At 45.3% G+C, this 19,938-nt stretch overlaps 1 protein-coding gene across 2 annotated transcripts in view; it reads left to right on the top strand.

Annotated features, from left to right (window-relative positions):
- Positions 1-157: 157 nt before the first annotated feature.
- CTDSPL2 (CTD small phosphatase like 2) overlaps positions 158-19,938 on the top strand; it is a 48,948-nt gene continuing 29,167 nt past the window's right edge. The window contains exon 1 of one of the 2 annotated variants that reach the window (XM_075432147.1): positions 158-257. The gene's annotated coding sequence lies outside the window, so the exon portion shown is untranslated. Of the gene's footprint in view, positions 258-9,668; positions 9,729-19,938 lie in introns of those variants that run through there. The other variant, XM_075432148.1, reaches the window with a different exon arrangement.

The raw sequence follows: 19,938 nt of genomic DNA, 5'->3' as shown, positions 1-19,938 counted from the left end.
CGCCGTCCCCAGGCCCCCCTCCCCCGGCCGGGCTGCGCCTGCGCGGCGGCCCCTCTCCCCATCCGGGTCCCTCCGTGCGGTGTAGCAGGTCGGTAGGCGGGAAATGGCGACTGGCTGCTGAGCGGCTGCGGAGCGCGGAGCCCCGGCGGCGGTGTAAACACAGCGGCGCCCGCCCGGCCCGGCGCGGCCCGGCCCGGCCCGGCCGCCGGGGACACGGACACCGGGGGGCCCGCCTCCCCAGCCCCCCGCACCCGCAGGTAACTGACGCGGCGGCTCAGCCAGCGCGGGGTCCCAGCCCGGGATCAGGTGGGGAGGCGAGGGGTGGCCGCTCGGGAGCCGCCGGCGGGAGCCTCCCCTCCTCAGGGCCTGCCCCGCGGCGGGCCCCTGCGCCCCGCGTCCCCCGCCCCGCCGCCTGCGGGGACCACCCCGTCCCTCCCCGCCTGCCTCCCTTCGCCGCCCGCGGAGGCCAGCCCGCCCCGGCCGCGCCGGAGCCAGCCCGCTGCCGCCGGAGGAGCGGGCGGCGCGGCTGTCACCCCCGCCCCGGCGCCCCCCGCCCACCCCTCTAGGCCGAGGCCTGCGGCGAGGCTGCCCCGGCGGCGGTGGCTGCGGGGGGGGTGGCCGCGTCCCGGGCCGGGCCGGCTCCGGGGGCGAAGCTCCGCGGGCGGCCTCCCGGTCCCTGCTACGCGCGGGCGGGCCGTGCCCGGCTCCAGCGGAGCGCAGGACGCGGCCGTTGCGGGCCGTTGCGGGGCGGCAGCGCTGGCCGCGCCTGTCAGCGGCTCCGCGCCCCCCCGCAGGGCCCCGCTGCCGCCCCGGCCGATGGCGGGCCCGGCGCCGGCTGCCCGGGCTGCCGCGGAGGGTGTCAGCGCGGCTGGGCGGAGGGGAACGCCGCTAACTTCGCTCGCTGTCACTTGCGAGGGCGGGAGATGTACCGGGAGTACCGGCCGGTGGTAGCGTGCGGGACCCCCGCCAGCTCGCCCCGCTGCGGGCATTGCCCCTCGACGCGGCGGGAGGCGTCGGCGTGTTGCTGCCTCACTGATTATCTGCTCGTTTCTGTGTTGCTGAAGAGTAGTGTCGAAGCCTGTTGCTCGATATTGTGGTGCTTAAGAGCACACGAGAGGACAGGTCTTGCTGTTCCTTTGCGGCTGTTTGGGTGAGCCCTAGCCTGGGTCTGCCTAGGTTCTCTCTGAGATGCTGGTTGTAACACTTGCTCTGATGCCAAGCCTATTGTTTCTGGTAGGGTTTCTTCACTGGCTTCCAGTTGGTTTTGGTGCACCTTTAAAAGCAATGTTGAGAGTGCAATTACCGACTTTGCCCTTCTTGATAAGTTTCCACTGTTACAATACAGTAGTCCACAAAGAGGATCTCTAAGTATAACTATTACTCTGTTGCCTTGGGCAAATCACAGCCTCTTTTGCCGTTTCTCCATCAGTAAAATGGGGATAATAATACCTCGGAGAGTTGTTACAAGAAGTAGTTAATGTTTGTAGAGGGCTTAAAAGACCTAAGTGTTATTAATTAAGCCCCATGACACATTAAGGTAAGCGTTAGCAAACCAGGTTTACACATGGATGAACTGAGGCAGGAAGAGATTATGATTTAGCTAGAGTAGCGTATTGGATCTGTGACAATAGCAGAAAACAAGTTGTAACTGCTTCATGCTGTAGGCACAAGCAAGCAGTTCCATATAACAGATATGATTCCAAGATTATTTGCCCCTCCCTCACCTCCCCCCCTCTCCCCCCTCTCCCCCCTTCCAATTTCAAGCTTTTCTCATTCAGGAGGCTTTGCCTGTGTGACTTACAGTTGACTGGATAGCTCCAAGGACACTTGTGGCTTGCCCACTTAAAAGTGTTTCAGCAGTTTTCATAACAAGATATATGTTCTAGGATGCAAGCCAAATCCAGACTTAAATTCCATAAAACATTCTCCACTTTTCCCCTGAAAACATTGTGTGGAACTTAGTTAAGACTTGATCCTGTTCCAGTCAGTGGAGTATGCACTAAAGCTGACATTCCTGTTTCATCTGAGAAGGTTCTTTCATTAAAGAAAAAATTCTCTTGTCAGTCTGTCCCAGAGATTTAATGGTACAGTTAGATTGTTTTTTTGAAGATGTAAACATTCTACATATGCTGGAGCTGTACATGCATTTTCATAATTTAAAAGTAATTTTCCATCTTAAGACTTCCACTGCAAGTGTTGATAACTTCCTTCCACTGTGTTGATTCCCCAGCACACTGATGTGACGCTGTTACAGGCTGAATAGCATTACGCAGTTAAAAAAAAAAAGTCTACTGAATTCAAAAGGAAACTTAGTCTTCATCTTACAAAGTTTTTCCATACTGTATTGGCTTTTATTTTGTTTGATCTCTTGTAATGCTGCTGAGGTTGACACCAACAAAAAGAGTGTTTGCCAAAGACTTTTAGAATCACGTTTTCTCTTCTGGCAGTTTTCTATGCAAATATTTCATTCCCGTGGAAGAAACTTTTTCATAGGTGCAAGTGGAGTAATAACTTGGAGTACTTGCACATTTTTGTAAGAACCAATACTGAAAGTCAAACTGCGCTATTTTGGCAAGAGCTTGCAAGAAGAGCTTGGGCAGGGGGGTTGGTCAAGATGACCTCCAGAGTTCCCTTCCAACCTCAACCATTCTGTGAGTCTGTAAAAGCAGGATGTATCAAGTAGGACTGGAATTTGGCAGAAAATTGAAATTAATGTGCATTTCTAGACATATGTATACTCTGAGAGAAGCTTGAGACTTCTTGCCATTTTCAAGGAGTAACTGGAAGTTCCAGAACATCATCATGGTAATTTCAAGATGACAGCTGAAGCCAGTGTAATTGTCTAACTCCGAAATTGCCTTCTCTGGTTTATGGGTTTGCGGCTTTTCCCTGTGCAAGCGCTGTACAAGTTCTTCCCTATCCATGTGTTTTCAGCCTGGTCTCCCTAGGGGAGCCAATTCCTGTGTATCATGGTTTTTGGACTGTGACAGTGTCAGCATAGGACTATTAGGATTATCCCAGATTTAAAGGCTGTTGTCTTTCCCCCCCCACACACACACTCCCTCTGTGACTGCATCCTTATTCCATACTTTTTCAGGAGCATTCCTCTCAGACAAGTGCCTTTCTGATTCTTACTGTGAGTAGATCAGATACAATGGTTCTTACTCTTGTTAGCCCAGAAAGTAAAGGGCTAAGTCTGAATGAAATTCTTTCGTTTGCTGGCAGCTTACATTACCACTAAAGTGTTGGCACCAATCTCTTGTAAAATTTAAATGGAAGATTGTTTTTCATCTATTGTATATGAAAAGTTCGTTTGATGTTTACACATTCCAGTTAAGTCTTCAGAAAATGCAAATAGGCAAAATAAGTGCATAGTTGATTTATCAAATTAATAATGGAGTGCAATTTTTAGGGGGTAGAATATTTAAATTGAATCATGCTGCTCTGATCTTGTAGGGGAACAGTAAGCTCTTTACAAGCTCGTTTAAAAAGAGTAGCTGTCTCAGGCAGGGATTTTGACAGTGTCAGGCCCTGCAGAGTACTTTAAACGCAGGTTAATTTGCTGAAGTGCAGTGTTAGTTGCAGTGCAGTGTATCTCTTCTGATTGCTTGGAAGAGAAGCTCACATACACTGAGACACTCGAAAGCCACTAACATGTTGTTTACACGTTGAGTTGCCTAGATGGCCATTATTTAGTGTTTTAGAAAAATAAATATTTTACATTTACAGATGAAGACATTTTCAATAGCACTTGAAAAATTAAGTGTGAAATCATCCCCATCTAAAGCAATCAGTTTCAGAGGTTGGATAGTAGTTTCCCAGTTGGCAGCCTTAACTTTTTCTAAATAGATTACTTCCCAATCAGATCAGTTTCAGTAATTACTTTGATTAAGGTCCTCTTAACTACGGAAAATAAGTTCTTTCGTCATACCTTGTGATCCAAGGAAAACACTTGTCAGGACAGCTTGGTGTAAGAAAGTGAGTTTAGTGTCAGGCTGAAGTGTGTTTTCACGTTTGCCAGTACTGTCAGGTGTGTGATCTGACATATGTCCTTTGTTGCCTCAGTTTCCCTATCTGATGGGTTAGTATTTATGGTACTGCTGAGATCTGCGGATAAGCCGCTGGGAAGGAAACACGCAGCTGCTGGTGGACGGGATTAACTCAGCAGCCGCATTGATCTCCGCTGTGTTGTGACATAAAAATACAGCTCCCTGTGGGGAAAGTTTTGTGAGAGTCCAGCGCCATCAGTCAGATTTCCATGCATCTAGCTAAAAATAACCCTAAGCCAGCATCGAGGAAGGCGCCTATCTGTTGCGTTAGATCCAAGGAGGATCCTCTGGGCACGAAGTGATGTGGATGCCAGAGCTGCAAGTAAAAGAGGTGATGGAAGTTGAAGTTATCCCTAACTGTCCTAACTCCTGCCCGAATTCAGAATTTCTTTTTGTTAGGTGAGGAATCTAGTTAGAAGGCATAACACACTTCTAGTTTTGAATTCGTAGCATTTATTGTAGCAATGTAACCTTCAGTAGAACATTAAAATGAAAAGAAGTTTAACTAAAATGAGCGGTTAACTCCACAGCATCTGGAAAATAAGCTATGCATACTTACTTAAAGTAGCACAATGCTAAAGAATATATCCTACTATTCCTTGCCAATATACCAAGTGTAAGTAGGAGGAAAAAAATCTAAGACTCTACAACATTTGGATTAGAATTTACCTATAAATAAATTACTTTATGTATATAAACACACGCAGTGGCAACACAGCAGGAGCATCATTATCAGCAGAGTAAGGCTAGGAAGGTGATACTGTAGGGCACGTTAGCATCCTGGAAGCCTCATATGAAAGAAAAGGAACCTGTCCTTATTTAGGCTATGTTCAGGAATAGCTAATTTAAGGTAATAAATTAACAGGAACTCAGATCAAATCAGAGCAGTTGTTCTAAGCAGTTTAGCTTTAGCTGCACTGGTTCAGTCTAAATCATAACTCAGTTTACTTTAGGCCGTTCTAAAACATGATTGCTTTGATTCACCCTGTATTTTAGGAGGTGCTAATTAGAGGAAGGTAGGTAATTCAATCTAAGGATTAGACTATACCACAAGGACCTTACTGGCACACCAATACCAGCCTATTAGTGGTAAAACCCCTACACAAAGGAGTTCCTTTTGCCAGCGTTGACTTTGCACTTACTAGGAGGCTCCTTACCCTAGCTATATTTGGCTAGGGAAGAAGAGTATTTCCCCCTTCCTTTCACATTTCTAGCAAGTAGTATTGTACTGATAAAGCTTCTGGTTTAGACACTGTCTAACGTAGATTTCCTCAGTCTAGATGGAGCTTCAAGGGTACTCGATATATTCTGCTTAGCATACAGGGGCTGAAGGTGCCGGAGCAAAGAGTCTGATACAGGTATACTCATTTTTCTTACCCTCTCTGGTAGGATTTTGCATCATCTGTTGTAGTTGCCTCTGGGCTTGCTCTTCTGTAGTTCACATCTCATAGCTGATGTTTTTAAAGTATTCGCTATTTCAGGAAGGAGTGGGCTGACTCGAGGTAGCAGCTAGGCGCTACAGTCTCCTTTGTCCTTGCTTCATTTTCCAATACCCTTTTCATATGAGATAACACTACCTGAGTTGCTTCTCTTTTCTCCCTTTCCCAGGAACTTCTCTCATTTTACTATCCTAGGGGAGCTCATTTAGGTGCAGCAGGCTGCCTTTTGTATGAAATACTGCCTTTGGGCTGTGTGTGATGCCTGGTCACCTGATTCAAATCCATCACCTGGGAGGGAGATAAATCCTGTAGGCGAGGGCTGAGTTCATTCTCTTTTGAGAACGTGGCTGATTGTGCCACGCTGCTTGTGCTGAAGTCCCGTGTCTGTTGCATGCATCTGTGTGCGTGCCTGAGAAACCATGATGAAGAATGTTTGTCAGAAGAAATGAAGAAAGAGGATAAGAGAAAGCTAGTTATTAGTAGTTACATGGGCAACAGTTACGTTGTTTCTGTGTTTGTCAAAGAAAAGCATAGTGTGCACTGAAGTTTTAAGGTTTGTTTTAAGGGAGGGAAAAATACCCAAGAAGTAAAGGAGGTGATTTATAAATAGCAGAAATATCTGCAAGAACATTAAAGGTACTTCCGGGCTTTGTGTATACTAGATTTAAATATAGTATATTTGATTGAATTACCTAGCTCGATTTATTTGACACCCTAAACTCTTGTCAAGACCAAGCAGTTGTAATTAAATCAATTTAAATATGTTTGGAAAAGCTTGTTTGTTTTCCTTATCAAGATAGAACCTATGAATTTTAAAGCAGCAAACAAAGTTAGTGGAATTTTGATACCTTTAGTTCATGTTCTTGAAAATGCAGATTTGGAAGAAACTTCTGGAGACTTGAATGTAGCTAAAGTGATATTTGTAAACAACTGTGAGTAATGGATTTAGAGTTCCTTCGTTTTGTGTTGCTTAGGATGAGAAAGCTTACTTGCACTCACAAGAGAAAGTCTTTGAGAGCTCATTTGGAAGAATGGGCTGTATAGATACAGTTTCAGGTGAAGAGGTGCCATGCTTAATTGTTATGCTTAATTACCCTATTGGACTTATTTGAAGATAATTCTCTTTTGATTGTAGATTGGTTTATTATATACCTGGAAAATGTTTGATAATGTTCAATCTCAAAGATTAATAGTTAACATAAAAATGTCCTGAGTCAATTAACATAATAGAGTTCCAAACCATAAATTAGTTTAAGATTAGGAAATAAACATTTGTCATCAGTGGTCCGTGCTTTCAAAATTCTAAAGTTATTTCAGGAGGATGGCTCTTTACTCGCTCTTGCTCTTGATGTAGTTTCTGTTCCCTTCAGGTGCTGTAAGGTTAGAGGAGGACGTGTAGCTGTTAATGTGCCATTTGCTGGGAACGTGAAAGGCTCTGTGCCTGCATTTGCAGATAGCTGATATTTTGTCAGAATTACTAGGGTAAAGGGCTTTTTGTTTGTTTGGTGGTTTAGTTTTATTTTGAAACTAAGGTAGCTGTGCTGATAAACCCAGTACCGTTATATATCAGCTTACTCAGAGTGTTGTCAGTTTTCATCTGTGTTGTCAATTAGCGTGGTGTAACAGGAGCAGACCTGTAGACTGAGTCTGTTGGTGTTCAGGACTTGATGTCCGTGTTGTCTGCATCGCTGGAGGTTTAGTTCGGTTTGGTCCCACGTCCTTTAGTGGGTGAAGTGCGTCTTCCAGTTTAGTTTCAGTCAGAGGACACCAGCGGTACGCTCTGAGACTGCTTCGTTATGTGAGCCGAAGGACGATAAATGGGATGATGAGATTTGTTTCAAAAGCTCACACTAGGTCAAAACTAAAAAAAGTGGTGCAGACTTATGTTAAACAGCGTTGTGCCTGATGAGAGGGCAGAAGATGCCATGCCACTTCTACAGTCTTTGTTTGTGTTAAGCTCCTTGTGAAAGAAGTGAGAAGCACACGGCAGTGGATAGAAAAAGGGAGAAATCTGAAGTCAAAAGGCTGCAAAAGAGGGTTAAGAGCCTTCAGTCAACCTTCAGAGGATAGAAGCAAATCACACAAAATCTGTACAGTTTTCTGAAAGTCTGAACAGATGCTCTTTCACCTGGTGCTTGAGTTCCATAGCTCAGCTCTGCTTGTTTCCCCGTGGCTAGACAGAACTTCTCACCTGCTTCTGCACAAAGTCTGCTGAATTAACTCAGTTTGCCATAGATGTTGTTTAGATTAATTTGGCTGGACATGGTTCATCGTCTGTGTTCGAAGAGAGTTTAAAAAACAAGTTCTGTTTCATATATGATACTGAAAGGATGAGGGGAGAGGTTTTTTTTCCCCTCTCTTTAATATGCAGATTTTTAACTGTTACTCTGGAGGAGTTGTGATCCACTGTGGTGCTCAGGGACCAAAGATATTAACCATTTACATGAGTGGTGAACGTAGCGTTTTCTTCAAACTCTACTTCTGAGTTATTTTATTGTCATATGGTAACTGTCATAAATGAGGATTCTTCTTAATGAGATAATCACTAGCGTAAGCTGAACTAATCCAGTAAGTTACATGTTGTTTCTCAAACTGCAGAGCTGATAAGGTCTGTTTTCCCACAGACTGGTATTCCTTTGTGCCTTCCAGCCCTCTCGTCTCCTGTAGTACCTCCAGGCTCTCTGCCCACAGCATTTCAGGTATCCCCCCGCCCAGTACTCCAGAGTACCACCTATTTGTTCTCCCTCCTGGTGCTTGAAGTGCCTGCGCTGGGTTTGCTCACTGGCTGAGCTGGAAGCAGAACGCGTGGTTGTTCATTTACTGACCTGTCTCTGCTGAGGAGCTGACTTTTTTGTCAAGGGGTAGGCAAGGAAAGGAGACAAGGTGGAGTGTGTCTGTGTGTAGCCGGAGTGGACACGGGGAAAGGACTGGGCTGTGGCCATCTTTCACTTATCGGGGGTGCTGAAAAGGTCTGTCTTACGCGGTTTTTGTTTTTCAGAAAACTTGTAGGAACTTAATATGTTTGAAATTTCTCTCCTTCTGTGAAATTGGGTTGATACTGGTCAGTGGGTTCCGCATTTACCAGGAGAGGACTGACAGACATATAGGCTGTTACAGACAGTGCAATTGTACAAGCCTTATTTTCTCTAGAAACCACGCCACAAAAAATATCAGCTGTAATAGAAACAGCTTATCAATGTTTATGCTAAATAGTACAGCTCTGCAAAGAGTACAATAAGCAAGTTAAACCCATGACATAAAATACTGTTGCTTTAAAAATTTGTGACTGGATGGTCTTTGTTAATATAACGTGCCAGAAAATGAAAGGAAAATTTTAAACATGAGTAGTTTTGGTGGTCACGTCCACAAAAAAACCCAGCCTCACAGTTGATATTGGAGCAGCTGAGGCTGTGGTTCCACAGCAGCTTAGACTGGTCTCTTCGCTGCTGCAGTCCCACTGACCAGTGAGTGAAACGGGCTGGAATGTGTTCCTTGGCCTTGAGAGCGAGCATTGTGACACGGCCTGCTTCCTCCACAGCAGGGTGAGCTCCTCCGTCCTGCCTGTAGGGAACAGCCCTCTCCCGTGTATTGCTGTGCGCTGCTCGGAGCACCATCCAGGACATCGCTGTGCCATTGACACCGGCCGTGACTGTGCCAGCGCGCGTGCTGACAGCTAAACAGTTGTGTTAAGTTATGTAGTTATCCATGGATGATCGTGGTACAGGGCTTTAACCCCATGCCCCGGGCTGGCTGGTTTACAATAGCTGTCCTTTCCCCTGCCAGGAGTTGTCTGTTGTTATTCCACCCCTTGTTCCTGTGATTCTGTGTTGAAACATTTCAGTTTACTAAGCTGGCCTGAAAATATGGCTAAATGGGGGGTTGGCTGAGTGCAGGAGCACGGCAGCAGTGAGGTTGGCTTAGGCCGTCATGGAGCCACAGCCTGTCAGGACAGCAGACTCTTATCATGCAGGTGGGAGCGAGCTCTGCTGAAGAAGGGGAGGCTGGAACTCCCCGTGCCCGCTGCTCGGCAAAAGCTATCGTCTTGCAGCTACACGCTGAAAGGCAGCAAGCAGCGTAGATGGTGGAGGAGTGAATGGCTCCTGAAGTTGACTTCACTGTTGGAGAGATCATCACTGAAGTACAGCCTGGGCTTTCTTTGCCATGCCCCCTCGTCAGCGCCCGGGTCACAACGCACAATGAGAAGGTACCGACTGGGCTGGAAGGGATGTAGAGGAAGGAGGTATGAAATTAGAAAGCATTCCTTCTAATCTTGTTAAAATGTTTATAAGTATCAAGAATACTCTTCCATGATTTTGTTAAATTGTTTCTTCAGCGCGTCCAGTGAAAAGTGGTGTGTGCTGTGTCGTGTATGTGTGGAAGGCACAAAGGTCACAGCTAACTTTCTGCCAAGTACTTATTTGGTATTTAAGTTAACTTGCATTGAGTTTGGTATTGAAGTTAAATTAGGTCTCCTCAGTATCTGGAAAATTCTCCCAAATGATACTGTCACTGCTTTGTAACGTAATAAATTAACCGCTGTCAAGAAGACTTGCGTGGCTTTGGGACGTGACGTGGCCATTTCTTATTCTGTGGGATTCCTGATGGAGAGGCTAGATTTGCTCCTAATGCTGGGAAATGATTTGGAAAAAGTCCAACAATTGTGGAGGCTCACAGGTGACATCAGCACTTTTTGTTCTTGCAGATTTCTCTGTTTTAAGATCTGTGGATGCAGGTTTATGGGACGAGTGTGGAGATTTGTGGACTCCAGCCGCCTCTATTCCATTCGAATTTACTAGTGTAGCGTGTGAATCCGTGCCCCGTGATACAGATGCGCAACCTCCCTTTTCTGTGACTCCAGAAGTCTCTCAGGTTGCCAGGCATGCTAAAATGCTAGCTGATTTTGCATGGTTTTTCTTAAGAATGTAAACCTGTACCACATGGCATCAGTCACTGTAGTGTTACTGGCTCTGCGGCTCCTACCTCTTTGTCAGAGGTACACTGTCCAAAGTAAGGCACGAGACGAACGCTGTCTTCTCACTCAAGGTCCTCTGCAGCCTACTGTAGGTGACCCTGCTTCGGCAGGAGGGTTGGACTGGATGACCCACAGAGGTCCCTTCCAACCCCGAACATTCTGTGATTCTGTGAACTGAGCGATTCCCTGCTTGTTTACAGAGCTATATCTGCTACTTTGCAGCCATAAAGTTGTTATTTCATTTCTTCTCGTGGGTTTTGAAGTGGCAGAGATACATCAGACCAAAGTGGAGGCAGTTAGCTTGTGAAATAAAGAAGTGAAGTTCAGGGTAGAATCGAAGAATGGAAACATTATCGTGTGTATGCAGATCAGTTTTGGCTTACAAAATTTTTGTTGCTGTTGGTAACTTGTGCTTGTTATAATTTATATTATTGGAATATAGACCAGAAACTTCTTGTAACTTTCCACTGAATAGCAAGTGAGGTTTGTTTTTTCTTGTGGATTTTTCACCCAAAATAAAATAGGAAAAGAAAAAATCAATGACAGCAAATAAAATGTGTAAAGCAGCCTTATTGTGATGGGAACGGGTAGGTCCCAGAAACTCAGTTAAGTTTTTGAAACTGAATGAGGTTCAGGTTCATAATGTCTTAATATTATGTTTTTAAGGTTATACGTAAAAACATAATCACTCACAAATTAGTAGAGTTGTTGAAATTTCAACACTTATTTTCATATCAGTTTTAGCTTAGGTACGTGTGTGAATTAGCAAATTAATCTCAGAGACTGAAATTTGTAAGAATGAAGTTTTCCATGCAAGAAATAGGCCAGAATGGGCTATGAAGAACTCGGGTTTAAATCAGCTTGTATATGTGATGGAAAATGTTTAGTTTAAAATTTGTATGGACAGTGACTGATAAAAATCTTGACTGTGATCAGTTTCCCCGTTTTTAACAACAGAGTTGGTTGATTTTTTTATTTTTTATATTTAAATCAGTAAAGCTAGATGTGAGAAGAGCATAACAGCAGCCCCTTCCAAGGTAGAGAGCACAGTTTAAACTGTTTTTAAAGGTTCTGAAGCTGTATAGTGCACCAAGGAAAAATGTTTTCCAGGGCAAGAAGAATCATATTATAATTTAAAGAGGTTTTATCCTACAGTAACAATAGTCTGCTATTTTTAAGGCCAAAGGAGCAGCCAGAAACATTATCTAGCCTTTTAAAAGATAGCAACCTGACAAAGTCCTGTGGAATATCTGATTGTGGTTCTGAACCTAAGGGAAGATGAAGGTGAAGTAGAGCAAGATGAGGTTTTCAGGTGAAGTTAAGCAAAAGGCAGCTCTCTTGTCTGTGTAGACCGTGCAAAAATCATTAGCTTCTCATAACAAGCACAGGACTTACTCCATGACTTCCAAAGCCCAGCACAGACTTATTTGGCTTATTATTCTTGATTTGTTGTTGTTGTTGGGTTGGTTTTTTTTTAATTAAAAAGATAACTAAGATCAATGAGATGAACAATTAGAAGAAGTAATTAATTAGGATTTTTTTTGTGGTCAGGCAACATCCTGGAAGGTTTGTTCAGGAAGTGTTCAGCAGCCTGTCTATACCACGGGTTGTAAGAAGAGGGAGATGACTTCCAAAAATAGGCTCCCCGTGTGCCTAGCAGCATGGATTAAATGTCCGGAGAGCCTAAAGACAGCGGTCCCTTCCAGAAGCTCAGCAGGAACAGTGCTGGTTCTAGTGGAATTTGTTACCTGCTCGTCTAAAAGTAAAAGCACTGCAAACTTTTATTTGAAAACATCTCAGCTATTGGTGAACTCCGCAGTATCTGAAGATGACTAATGTAAAGTTCTTGCCTTGGCAGCGTCAGAGGTTGTAAATAGTATCTTTCTTTGGCAGCAGATTTTGGGGTTCTGTTCTGAGATTAACTCTTCTATGATTAACACAGCTCTCCATTTTCCTGTGTTGGTTAGTAGTCTGACCCAAACTGAAAAGACCGATTTAATTACAAGCATTTATCCTCAGTCGCAAAGAGAAAAATGTCTTGGCTAGGAGGGAATAAACTTTCAGTTCCAAATGCATATAGTATAATCAAAACAAAGCCTCACTAGCAAAGCAATGGCAAAACAGTGGTGCCTAGAAATATGATTGCTGGAGCAGAAAAATAAAGTAACAGAATATCTGTTTTTCTGTTAAGGCTAATTATGAAATGTCACCTTCGTTCTTTGGCAAAATCTTTCTAAGAAAGTGTTTCTTTTAGGGGAGATGCTTAAGCTCTGGGAGCATAGAGCTATGTATGTGAGCCCAAGGCAGACGTCCCGAGGAGTCATGGTTAAAACAAGGGGCTGAAGTCCAGGGGTTTTGTGTGTGATTTTATTTCAGATTGAAATGAGTTAGTAACCTAAAAGATAAGGAGAAGTAACAGTGCTTTCAGTGTAACAAGGAAAGTTTAGAGGCACCATATGCATTTTGTCTCTAATAGTTACAATTGCTAGCTATTGTTTTGATGGAACTTGTGGTTTCTTTATACATTTATCTGGATTTCATAACCAAGCACCAACATTTGAATAGTACATATTGTGTATTTTGCTGTTTTTATGAATATTTGTCTTTTTATTTTGCTTTTACCTACACTATACTAGCACAGCTTCCGAACTTCTTTGAGTCACGGTTTCCTAGTTAATGGTTGTCTCTCTAGGAGGCAGTTGCAGAAGACCACACTTTGCGGAGAGTGACAAGTAATACAATATGTTGCAAAATATGAAATACATCACCTGGAATAACATGAAATTGCGGTAATTTTCCAGGGAAGGATAAAATGTTGGTTAAAGAAAGGCCAAGAGTCTTTGAGGGGGAAGAGTCTCAACACCCTTGAACTAACAAAAAGCATTTCCCTGAAGTTTGTAAAGTGCTTTGGGCCCTGTCTGGATGAAAGACTTTATCTGTAAGTCCTTTTCCGTGGCTTTGTTGTGAGTCCAGACAGGTATATCATTGTGCTAGGGTTATTGGTGGTCCCATATTTCTCTCTCCCCACCAGACATAGGCTTGTCAACTTTTTGTCCGTTTCCCATGGTGACTCAGGCTTCTTTGTACGCTAGCATAAGATCTTATGTTTCTTGAAAGCATCACTCGTACCATGTGAATGGACTTCAGCCAGCTCAATGAGCACATCTTCTTGTCGGGATGTTTCTTCATACTTGAAATCTGGGTCATGTTGCAGTAATGAAATGTGCTGACAAAATATGACTTGTATTATTTGTTTAAAAAGGAAATTGAAGAAAATGTTTGTTCTTGGATCCTCTTTCTGTAGATCTGCCTACTGTGATCCAGCTTGTACGTCCAGAAATATTTGAGAGAAATGAGCACATTTCCTCAGCAGTGAGGTGGGTCTGCATTACCTGAGCTGGCTGATAATGCAGACCTACTGACTGGACACTGAGCTCAAGGACACTTGAGCTCACAAGCTCAAACCCAGGCAGCAGTTGTCCCAGCTGTTAAATTTGGTGACAGTTCACAGCTTTGTGTGCCTTGGTCACACGTCCGTCTGTGTCTGTGACATAAACAGCATACATTGATACTCTTGCTCAAAATCTGAAAAAAGGGAAAAAAAATTTGCTGCCTTCTTGGCTTTGTGTAAAACATGTTTCAAGAAATGCTGTGGAAGCAATATAGGAAGAATATTGTGGTTGTTAAAATTGGATATATTCCACAAGATTTTTCAGGTCGCTTTGTTTTGCAGTGTAAATTTTTCATGCTTACTGGTCATTGACTCCATGATGGCAAAACCTAATGTATGAGCCCAGTTATGCTGAGAGAAGGGAGCGTTTTTTGGCTTACTTCTGTTATTTGGAAGGGAGGTGTACCGTGGCAGCAGAAAAAAAACTTCTGTCAGCACGTGTGCAATAGGAGGTAAAATATATTCTGTAGCAGCAGAAGCTCTGTTGTGTAAAAAATGTCGAGGATCCCAAGACAGCTGACACAAGTTTTGTCCTTTTCTCTTACTGTCTCACCTCTTAGGAGAAGCTCAGAGTCTCCCTCCCAGCGCCGTGGAGGGAGGCCAGGTGGGCTCACAAGCTCCCTCCAGCTCCATACATCCCCGTCGGTGGTGCTGGGGGAGCACGGTGTTCTGCGAGATGCAGTGAGGGTTCTCAGCATCCGTCTGGGAACGACCAGGGCATTACATTTGAATGCTAGAGAAATTGCTGAGATCGGAAAAAAAACCCCAAATTAAAAAAAAAAAAAATCACCTAACGCATTCCTGTTGCTCACCAAGTTGCGCTCCTGAAGCGCATTCAGTTGTCTTAATCCTCTAGAGCTCTTGTGGTGTTCAGGCTTGGAATATCTAGTTTTCAGTGGTGGCAGTTCAGTGTTATTACTGAGTGCCAGATTAAATGCAGAAATCGTTCAACACTATAAATTAAAATTTTCTTGTCAGTTATCTCTTCCTATTGTTTGTCACTATTGTTCTTTTACAGTCTTAAACTTTTTCCTGTACCAAAAAGCCTTAAACCCTGTAATTATACGTGCCTCACCTAATTTTTCTTTTAATAATTTTAGGAAAAATAGATAAAACAGTAGTAACATGTGGTGGAAAATAAATCATCCCTAACTCCAGATTGCATGGAGGTATGCTCTTATTTAGAAATATGACTCATTCCCGGGAATGTCTTTCCTGTAGGTACACTGTACCTGTGCCGTGGAATAACAACGGCGTTTCCAGGGTGTGAGCCTGACAGCTTCGTGTGCGGGGACGCGGGAAAGTAGGGAATTTATTGCAGCTGCAGCTCATTCAGCTTTTTAATAGCTCCTTCATTTCTTATTTTCTTGTCTCACAAATTGGTTATAAGAATTCCACTCAGTCCCTCTTTGACATGTATTTGTCTTTTGAAGAATTGAGGTTCCCCCCCCCCTTCTGGGTTTATTATAGATGTAGAAGGAATTCAAGAAAGAAGGGTTTTTTGAGAGTTTAAAATATGCTATGTATATAGTGCAGAAACATGGCTTGAGTCTTTAGACGGTCGGTCTCTTTGCTGTTAATGTATGTTAACGTCAGCTGACTTTGGGTTCGTGATGTTGCGGTAATTCTTCAGTATCAGCTTTTCATGATATGAAGGAATTACACTTTTGCACAGAGAGAGGATTTTGAGCTGCAAGCTCCTGAAAGAGAATCTGCTGAAAAGAGAATGGAGGCACAGGAGTTGTGTAGGATTGTTTCGTGTAATCCCACGTGCAGCTGACTTTGGTCGTAGCACTCCACCCTGGCGCAGCCGATGTCTGGGCTGAGCGGGGCTCGGTGAGATCCTTGGTTACACAGCCGTGTAGTCGGGCTCCTCGCCGAACGGCACGCTGTGGTGAAATCCGAATTGCGCCTGTTTGAGGAAGGAAGTTCACGTACATGTTTAGACTTGATTATTTTGACTGAGAGAGTGTGTTAAGTATTGTAGTCTGGTTTATGCTTGCTTCAGAAAAGAAACACAAATATAGTTCAAGTAAAAACTGTCCACTGCCAAACATATCAAGCGTTAGGAAAGCAAACTTCTGTCACTGAGAGGATTGTAGGTAACCGTTGCTAAGTCCATTAGAGATATTTATAACCCGAGGCTTGATACCCAGGATGTGAAATGAGCCAAAGAACTCTCTGGCAATAGTGTACAGATGAGTGGAGTGGTTCCTGGCTGGATAAATACATACTCACCACCTAGAAACATTAAATCAGTTCATCTTTTGTCTGCCCAGTATTTGTTTCAGTTCTAGAAAAATCAGACAACTTGTATAGCAAATTTTAAATAATATCTTCATTCTCAATTTGGGATTTCACTAGTGTCAGTCTTCTTTCAGTGTTTTACAATATTGTCTAACTCCTTTTTACACATGTTTTTAGTGTAGTCTTGTTTAATTCCTCCCCAGGAAATGGCAGTGATCTTAGATTTCTCACCAGAATATTTTGAAATACTGCGGTTTTATAAAGTCACGTTGCAGGATGGTTTCCTTTTTTTCAAAATGTATAAGTAACATTTCAATGAATGTGGTTTACATCTTTGAATATACTAAATCTCATTATATTTTAGTGTTCATTTACTTAATTCCTAATTCCCCATGGTAAATGGTTATCCACTGTCAATCAAAACCCTGAACTAATTCAGTGTAACTTCTTACCTTTCGGAGTTTTTTTGAACTAGAGAATGAGAATTAAGAATCTTGCTCATGTATACGTTTATATACTCCACGTATATATTTTAGGGAGTCCTGACTATTTCAGTCCTGTGCAATACACTCTTTCCAGAGAGTTCATAGCCCAAGTGATTGGAAATTAGTTTGTGTAGTTGGGTTAACTTGAGACCACAGTTATGAGTGGCACAAAAGCATTACAGTATAGAAAAGGCTTAAGAGCAGCAGTGCTCAGGCCCAAGCTTTGGTATTTAGGTTAGAGTATCCTCTTCTTGTGCTCTCCAGAGCGATCTGGACAGGCTGGATCAATGGGCTGAGGTTCAACAAGGTCAAGTACTGGGTCCAGACTTTGGGTCACACCAACCCTACGCAACACTACAGGCTTGGGGAAGAGTGGCTGGAGAGCTGCCCGGCAGAAAAGGCCCTGGGGGTGCTGGTCGACAGCCGGCTGAACATGAGCTAGCAGTGTGCCCAGGTGGCCAGGAAGGCCAACGGCATCCTGGCTTGGATCAGGAATGGGGTGGCCAGGACTGGGGCAGGGATTGGGCCCCTGTGCTCGGCACTGGTGAGGCCACATCTCGAGTGCTGTGCTCAGCTTTGGGCCCCTCACTACAAGAAAGACATCGAGGGGCTGGAGCGCATCCAAAGACAAGCAACAAAGCTGGTGAAGGGTCTGAGTGAACTGGGGTTGTTTAGCCTGGAGGAAGGGAGACTGAGAGGAGACCTTATTGCTCTCTACAACTACCTGAAAGGAGGGTGTAGCGAGGTTGGGATCGGTCTCTTCTCCCAGGTAACAAGTGATAGGATGAGAGGAAATGGCTTCAAGCTGCGTTAGGGGAGGTTTAGATTGGATGTTAGGAAAAATTTCTTCACCGAAGGGGTTGTCAAGGACTGGAACAGGCTGCCCAGGGAAGTGGTGGAGTCCCCGTTCCTGGAGGTGTTAAAAGCCGTGTAGACGTGGTGCTTAGGGACATGGTTTAGTGGTGGACTTCGCAGTGTTATGTTTACAGTTGGATTCGATGATCTAAAGGGTCTCTTCCAACCTAAATGATTCTGTGATGGCATTGGCAGCTATGATGGAGATGAGGGTGTCCTTGGACTGCAGTTGGTGAGGCTGATGGTGCTCCATACAGCTTGCTGGGTGCTTGGCTTCATGCACACACTGCCCACACATTCGCTCCAGGACACCAGGGCTGCTTGGAAGCCCGTGCTTCCGCACAGCGAGTACTCTGGGAAGGAGCCACCAGTGACGCCCAGCTTCCCTCCATGCGTCTTTGGACCTCTCTCCTGTTCAGCTCTCCAGAATACCCCAGCTCACGGGCTGTGTGATGTCTAGCTAGGTTGCTTCTGAGGTGTGCTGTCTGTTCTGCTTCTCCAGCACCTGCTCTGTCGCATTACTTGGAGACCCACTGATTCCCTTTATAAACTGATTAAACTGGCTGTCGTGGTTTAGCCTGGCTGGGCGCCAGGTGCCCACCCAGCCGCTCCATCACTCCTCCTCCTCAGCTGGACAGGGGAGAAAAAATACAACGAAAGGCTCATGGGTTGAGATAGGACAGGGAGAGATCGCTCAGCAGTTGCTGGCGCGGGCAAAACAGATTGAACTTGAGGAAATTAGTTTAATTTGTCACCATTCAAATCAGAGCAGGATAGTGAGAAAGAAAACCAAATCTTAAAAGCACCTCCTTCCCCCTCCCCCTTCCCAGGCTCAACTTCACTCCTGTTTTCTCTACCCCCCTCCCCAGCAGCATGGGGGGACGGGCATGGGGGTTGTGGTCAGCTCATCACACGTTGTCTCTGCCGCTCCTTCCTCCTCACACTCTTCCCCTGCTCCAGCGTGGGGTCCCACCCATGGGAGTCAGTTCTCCACAAACTGCTCCAGCGTGGGTCCTTCCCACAGGCTGCAGTTCTTCACGAACCGCTCCAGTGTGGGGTCCCTTCCATGGGGTGCAGTCCCTCAGGAATAGGCTGCCCCAGCGTGGGTCCCCCACGGGGTCACAAGCCCTGCCAGCAAACCTGCTCCGGTGTGGGCTTCTCTCTCCACGGGGCCACAGGTCCTGCCAGGAGCCTGCTCCAGCGTGGGCTCCCCAGTGGGTCACACCTTCCTTTGGGCATCCCCCTGCTCTGGCATAGGGTCCTCCCTGGGCTCTGGGTGGGGATCTGCTCCCCCACCATGGGCTGCTCCATGACTGCAGGAACAGTCTGTCCCGCCATGATCTGCTCCATGGCTGCAGGGACAGCCTGCCCCACCATGCTCTGCTCCATGGCTGCAGGGGAACCTCTGCTCCGGTGTCTGGAACATCTCCTCCCCTCCTTCTGCACTGACCTTGGGGCCTGCAGAGTTGTTTCTCTCACATTGTCTCACTCCTCTCTCCTGCCGCAAACTGCTGTTATGTGGGGTTTTTTTCCTTCTTAACTGTGTTATCCCAGAGGCACTCCCACCGTCGCTGATGGGCTTGGCCTTGGCCAGCGGCAGGTCCATATCGGAGCCGGCTGACATCGGCTCTGTTGGACATGGTGGAAGCTTCTGGCAGCTTCTCACAGAAGCCACCCTTGTAACCCCCCACTACCAAAACCTTGCCGTGCAAACCCAGTACGCTGGCATAAAAATGAAGCGGTTTCCCTGGCCCCGTTAGCTGAGCGAGCTCGCCCGGTCTCTGCGGAGGAGACAAACTCTCCAGAGAGTGTGGGCAAGAAATGAGGAGGGAGCGGGAGCAAGCCACTAGGTTCCCTCATGTCATCCTGCCGTATCTTAAATACCTATGAGGAGTTTGCTCTGATGATTACATATTCTTGTGCCTTTTTTCTTACATCTTTCTGATTTTATTCCTCTTTTGCCACTTCTCCACTTCTCAGCATAAACGTTTCCCGTACCCAAGGGACCATCATGGCTATAGGCTGCCTCGTTGCTCTGTTCCCATGCTTGGCTTCCAGGGCTTCCTGGCAGGAAGGATTGCAAACAAAAATCCGTTCAGCCTGTGGAATACAAAGGAAGAATGGTTAGTCCTGCTGGGTGGGACAGGGCTGGCTGGCGTCTTGAGGTGTGAAGGAGCCTGGCATGCTGGGGCTGGTGGTACCCGTTTGAAACCAGTTGAAGTGTTGGTGGCTCTGCTGCTGGCACACCTTCTCTGCTCACCTCTCTCTCCTAGAGATTGCTGTCTGTGCTCTAACGTGTCTCCTTGCAATAGTACAGATTGAGGAATTTCAAAGAGTTATAATTCAACCACATTAATGCTGAAACAAGTTGCTAATACTGCTAATAAAATTCCCTTTTAAAAACGTGGAAGGACTAGAGCTGCTTGGCGAGTTTTAAGAG

Source organism: Opisthocomus hoazin, chromosome 10 (genome assembly GCF_030867145.1).
Source record: "Opisthocomus hoazin isolate bOpiHoa1 chromosome 10, bOpiHoa1.hap1, whole genome shotgun sequence".
NCBI classification, from domain to species: domain Eukaryota; kingdom Metazoa; phylum Chordata; class Aves; order Opisthocomiformes; family Opisthocomidae; genus Opisthocomus; species Opisthocomus hoazin.
This window is presented reverse-complemented; position numbering and strand designations above follow the sequence as displayed.